The sequence below is a fragment of the Meles meles genome, chromosome 11 (assembly GCF_922984935.1).
Source record: "Meles meles chromosome 11, mMelMel3.1 paternal haplotype, whole genome shotgun sequence".
NCBI classification, from domain to species: Eukaryota; Metazoa; Chordata; class Mammalia; order Carnivora; family Mustelidae; genus Meles; species Meles meles.
The window spans coordinates 68,939,199-68,944,756 of NC_060076.1; positions in this window are offsets into that span (position 1 = coordinate 68,939,199).

The following is a 5,558-nucleotide window of genomic DNA, read 5'->3' on the forward strand; positions in this document are numbered from 1 at the left end:
AATTTCAGATAAATAACAGTTTTTTTAAAATTATCTGACCCATGCAATATTTGGAACATACTTACACTGAAAAACTTCTTTATTGTTAACCTGAAGCTCACATGTGACTGACAACCCTATAACAAAAACAAAAGGACTGAGTCAGAATCCGTTGGGCTGCTTGTGACAGAAATCCAGTGACAACTGGCTTGAGTAAAATGGGAAAGTCATTGGCCAGGATCACTGAAAATCCAGGATAAAGCTGGTTTCAGATATAGCTGGATCCAGAAGATCAAATGACATCATCAACATTGGTGTTTGTCTGTCTTTCTCAGCCTATCAGGCCGGTGTATCCACATTGTGATCTTAAGCAGCTCTAGGGTTATATTGTCCCAGGACCGGCTGTCTTAGTGGGAAAAAAGAGCTTCTATTTCCCAGTGGCTGAAGAGAATGTGTCCTAGGGAGTCTCACTGCATGCACTGGGTCATGTGACTATCTGTGACCCAATCACTACAGACTCCAGGATTGTATTATAATGTCTCCTGCGGCTACCAGGACGGATCGCCAAAGCTGGGCGGCTTACAGCAGCAGCAGTTTTATTCTCTTGTGGGAGTGGGACTAGGGCTGGGCTCGCTCCAAAGGCTCTAGGAGACAATCTATTTCCTGCCCCTTCCAGCTTCTGGTGACCCCTGGCCTTCCTCCAGGCCTTCCTTGACTTGTGACCCCGTCACTCCAGGCTCTGCTTCTGTGATCACAGGGCTTCTTTCCCTCTCTGTCTACGGCCCTCTCTGCTTTTCCCTCACAAGGACACTTAGGATTGTGTTTCTGACCCACCGGGTCATCCAGGACAAGTGCCTTAAGATCTTCAGTTTAATCACATTTTTGCTCTATAAGGGCAGGTTCAGGAATTAGGACATGGAAATACCTTTTTGGGGGTCACCATTCAGCTCACTTCAGACACTGAGGATTGTAAAGTCAGTGAGGGGTGACTCGAAAACATGGTGGTGCTGGAAACTGAAGAAGGGAAAAAGGCAATCTGGAAAGCGAGCGTAGCAAGATGTCTGTGACGAGAACCGTCTATTCTATTCCCTTCCACTGATTACAACTATTTAGTATTTGGAAAGCCTTTCCACTGTGCCCCCCACAGGAGCTCCAGTCCAGTCTGAATTATGTATCCGTGCAAGTGTTGGGGTGGATACTGAGCTCCCCTTCCTTTGGGAACTTTGCACACTTTACTTTGTGGGGCAGAATGTGGTGGGTGCTAGGGTTGGCTTTGATGACTGGGGTTTTTGAGCTGAATTGCGGGAAAGGGGAGATTTCAGGCAGAATAGTAGAGCAAAGCCAGGCTCTGGGGAGCACAGAGTAGTGGCCTGACATGATTTGAGGAAACCTGGACAGATAGACAGCTATGATTCTGTATTGGCAAAGAAAAACCACTAATAGTTTTTGAAGAGAGGGATGATGTGACCTGACTGGTATTTGGGGAAGATTATGATGCTGTATGGAATTTTGTTTAGTCTGAGGTTGACTCATGAACCCTGGGCAACAGGGCTGCGCTTCTATCTTACCCGCCCACCTACAGTGGTTCCCCAGTCCCGACTAATCCCCTTGTTCAGTGTCATGTTTTTTCCTCCGATGTCTGTCATCATGCTGGAGTAGCTCTCCTTCATGTTTCTGTCTTATAAAAATATCCATGCTTCTGGTTCCCACAGCACACATGGCTTCCTTGGTGTCGAGGTTCTGCAGTGAAGGGCAGCCAGGGGCAACCAACAGCAGAAGGTGATTTCTGGAAAGTTCTAGAGGACAGATTTCCACCAACTTCTACTGGCACTGCAACCAGTAGAAGTTTCTCTGCCATTCAAGGAACCATAGCCATGCTCTCTCCAGTGAGATCTTGGGCTCCTTCTTCTTGGGTAGGTGGATAGATGGAGAGCTCTTACTTGGATACTCGGATGATCTATCTCAGCCCTAAGGGTGTACTGGCTGCCTCATATATCCACCATTCCTACATTGTCTAGATTTCTCTTTGCATCTTACCAGCCAAACTCTCGTTAGTCCAATACCCTGCTATAATTATGTGTTTTTTTCTTAATATTAAACATCCCCTGTTCAAATTACTGTATTTTCTCTCTCCTGATTGGACTATGCTGATACACCATCCTTCTAGATCTGGGCTCTCCAATATGGTAGCCATTAACCACGTGTGGCTTTTGAGCACCTGAAATGTGGCTGGTGCCAAGAAAGAACTGAAATTTTTTTAAAGATTTTATTTTAGAGAGAGAGAGACAGACAGACAGAGCAAGCATGAATGGGGGAAGGGACAGAGGGAGAGAATCTCAAGCAGACTCCATGCTGAGCACAAGCTCTGTGTAAACCTCGATCTCATGACCCTGAGATCATGACCTGAGTGGAAACCAAGAGTAAGCTACTTAACTGGCTGAGCCACCAGGTGCCCCAAGAACTAGATTTTTAATTTAATTTAAATTAAAAAACAAAAACCAAAAAACTGGAGCAGTATAAATTTTTTCCAGGGGCGCCTGGGTGGCTCAGTGGGTTAAAGCCTCTGCCTTCGGCTCAGGTCACGATCCCAGGGTCCTGGGATCGAGCCCCGCATCGGGCTCTTTGCTCCGCAGGGAGCCTGCTTCCTCCTCTCTGCCTGCCTCTCTGCCTGTCTCTCTGCCTAGTTGTGATTTCTGTCCGTCAAATAAATAAGATATATATAAAAAAATTTTTTTTTCCCATTAAATACTTAATTATCTGTAAAATGTCTCATCAACATTTTATGAATTACATGTTTAAATGATAATACATTGGATATAGTGGGTTAGATAAGGTGTTTTAAAATTATTTCACTTATTTTTCTTATTTTTTTAATGCAGCTACTAGAAAATTTAAAATTATATATGTTATGGGGTGCCTGATTGGTTCAGTCAGAAGGGCATGCAACTCTTGATCTTGGGATCATGAGTTCAAACCCCACATTTGGTATAGAGATTATGTAAGTAAAAAAAATAAAAATAATAAAATTACATATGTGCCTTAATTCTATTTCTATAGGATAGCTCCTGTTCTACATCCACTTTTTATATAGCCTCTCCAGATTTTCCTAAACAGATATGATTTCTGCCTCCTCCTTGCCCTTTGAGTTTCTTTGGATATTTGTGGGGGACACTTGCTAGTTGTTTTGCCTGCCAGCATTCTATCTCTTTTTATAGGCATCTCCGTCTCCTTCCTTGGGAAGATTGGCCTGTAGCCTTGGTGTAGCCTTGATGAGAATTAGTAGCCCCAGCCCGCAGCAGAAACCAGACGAGTTGTCCCTGTTAGCCTGGGCGGATAGGCTCAGAAGCCCCCTCTGGGCACTATGTATCTTGAGCAAGTGTTACAAGGACATGGGGTCACTTGGGGGTCCTATTTCTTAAAGATGCAGGAGTGCAACACACAGACTACATACGCTTTCTGCTGTGTCACTTTCGCAGTGACTTCTGCTCGCTAGCTTTCTGCAGCATCCAGGTTTTCCAAGTTGATTGAAAATCAGTCAATACAATTTCACTGATTCTCACCATTGATTCTGTGACACCCTGGCCTTTATCCAATTAATTCCCCTTTTCCTTATGATGGATGAAGGCTGTTCCTGTTGTTTGCAACCAAGAGCTCTAATTGATATCGCACTGATGTTCTACTGTTACGTTTAGTTCCAGCAAATTCTAGGCTACTGGCAAAGTCTAAGAATTAAGGTGTAGATTAAAGAGTTGGGCTTTGGGAATACACAGAAACCACCCTACAGAATTATGTGCTGAGAAAGATGGGTGCTATCATTGAGATAAGTGCATTTCAATATTTTTCAGTCCTCAAATCATCACTTTGTTCATTCCAGGAACAGAGTGCAATGGACTGGCTAAGTTTAGGGCTCTCTGGTAGGCAGAATAATGGCCCCCCCAAAGATGTCCATGTGTTCATCCCAGGAGTCTGTTAATGTGAACTTACATGCAAAAGGGACTTTTACAGATGTGATTAAGTTAAGGGGCTTGAGGTGGAAAGATTATCTTGCATTATTTGGGTGGAACCAGTATAATCAACCACAAGGATTCTAAGAAGTGAGGATAACTTTCCAACTGGATCTGACAGATGTGACTCTGGAAGCAGGATTAGAAAGATGTTACTAACTATGAGATTGCTGGTTTTGAAGGTGGAGGGAGGAGGTCACAAACCCATGAAGGCAGGGAGAATTTAGCGGCTGGAAAAGGCAAGAAAGGGATTTCTCTAGAGTCTCCAGAGAGGAATGCAGCCCTGCTTATGCCTTGGTGAAAGTTTTGACCTACAGAGCTTTAAGATACTAAATTTGTGTTGGTTTAAGTTGAATGATTTGTTAGAGCAGCAAATAGGAAACTTATATAAGGCCCATCCCTTGAGCCGGAGAGAACATTGTTTTGACTGACAATCTACCAAAGCTGTATCCCTTGGAGTTGGGAGGAGATTCCTGTATGAAAACAGTGTGTTACTAGCAAGTGAGGGAAAGGATGCTACACTTGACCTTAATCAAAAGGCCGAGAAGTGATGGGAAAGGATGTTGAACAGACAAAACACGGATGCCCACTCCAACCAGCCACCACAGCCCCTTGCACGTCAGTTAATCAGAATCTGCCCAGCTGAATTTTTAGGGCTGGCAATTGGTTAGTTTAAATATTTTGGTTAGAGGCTTTGAAGAAATCAAAGAGAACTTTATAGCATGCAAATCCCATATGTATATCTGTATCTTTTCAATGCCAAATTTCAGGGTGCCAGGGTGGCTCAGTCAGTTGAGTGACTAACTATTGGTGTCAGCTCAAGTCATGATTTCAGAGTCTTAGGATGGAGCCCCCCATTGGGCTCTGTGCTCAGTGGGGTGTCTGCTTGAGATTCTTTCCCTCTCTGCTTCTCCCCCAGCTCAAGCACTCTTTTTCTAAAATAAATAAATAAAATAAGTCTTTTTAAAAAAATACCAAATTTCATCATAAGAAATCTCATGAAACTTGAAAAGGACTCCCTCCCCCTCAGCAAAGATATATTGATTCAAACAACTGCCCTGACACCTAGACATGTGGGCCTGTTTCATAAATGTTTAAGAATCATGGGCTGGAAAATCGCACTGCTAGGTATATTTACCCCAAAGATACAAATGTAGTGATCCAAAGGGACACCCGCACCCCAATGTTCATAGCAGCAATGTCCACAATAGCCAAACTTTGGAAAGAGCCAAGGTGTCCACCAACAGATGAATGGATAAAGAAGATATGGTTCGTATATACAATGGAATATTACTCAGCCATCAGAAAGGATGAATACTTGACATTTACGTCAACGTGGATGGAAGGAGGGGGTTTGTTATGCTAAGTGAAATAAATCAATCAGAGAAAGACAATTATCATACGGCTTCACTTATATGCGGAAAATAAGAAACAGCACAGAGGATCATAGGGGAAGGGAGGGAAAACTGAATGGGAAGTCATCAGAGAGGGAGAAAAACTGTGAGAGACTCTTATCTGAGGGATGATGAAGGGGAAGGGGTTGGGGGATGGGATTACTGGGTGATGGGCATTAAG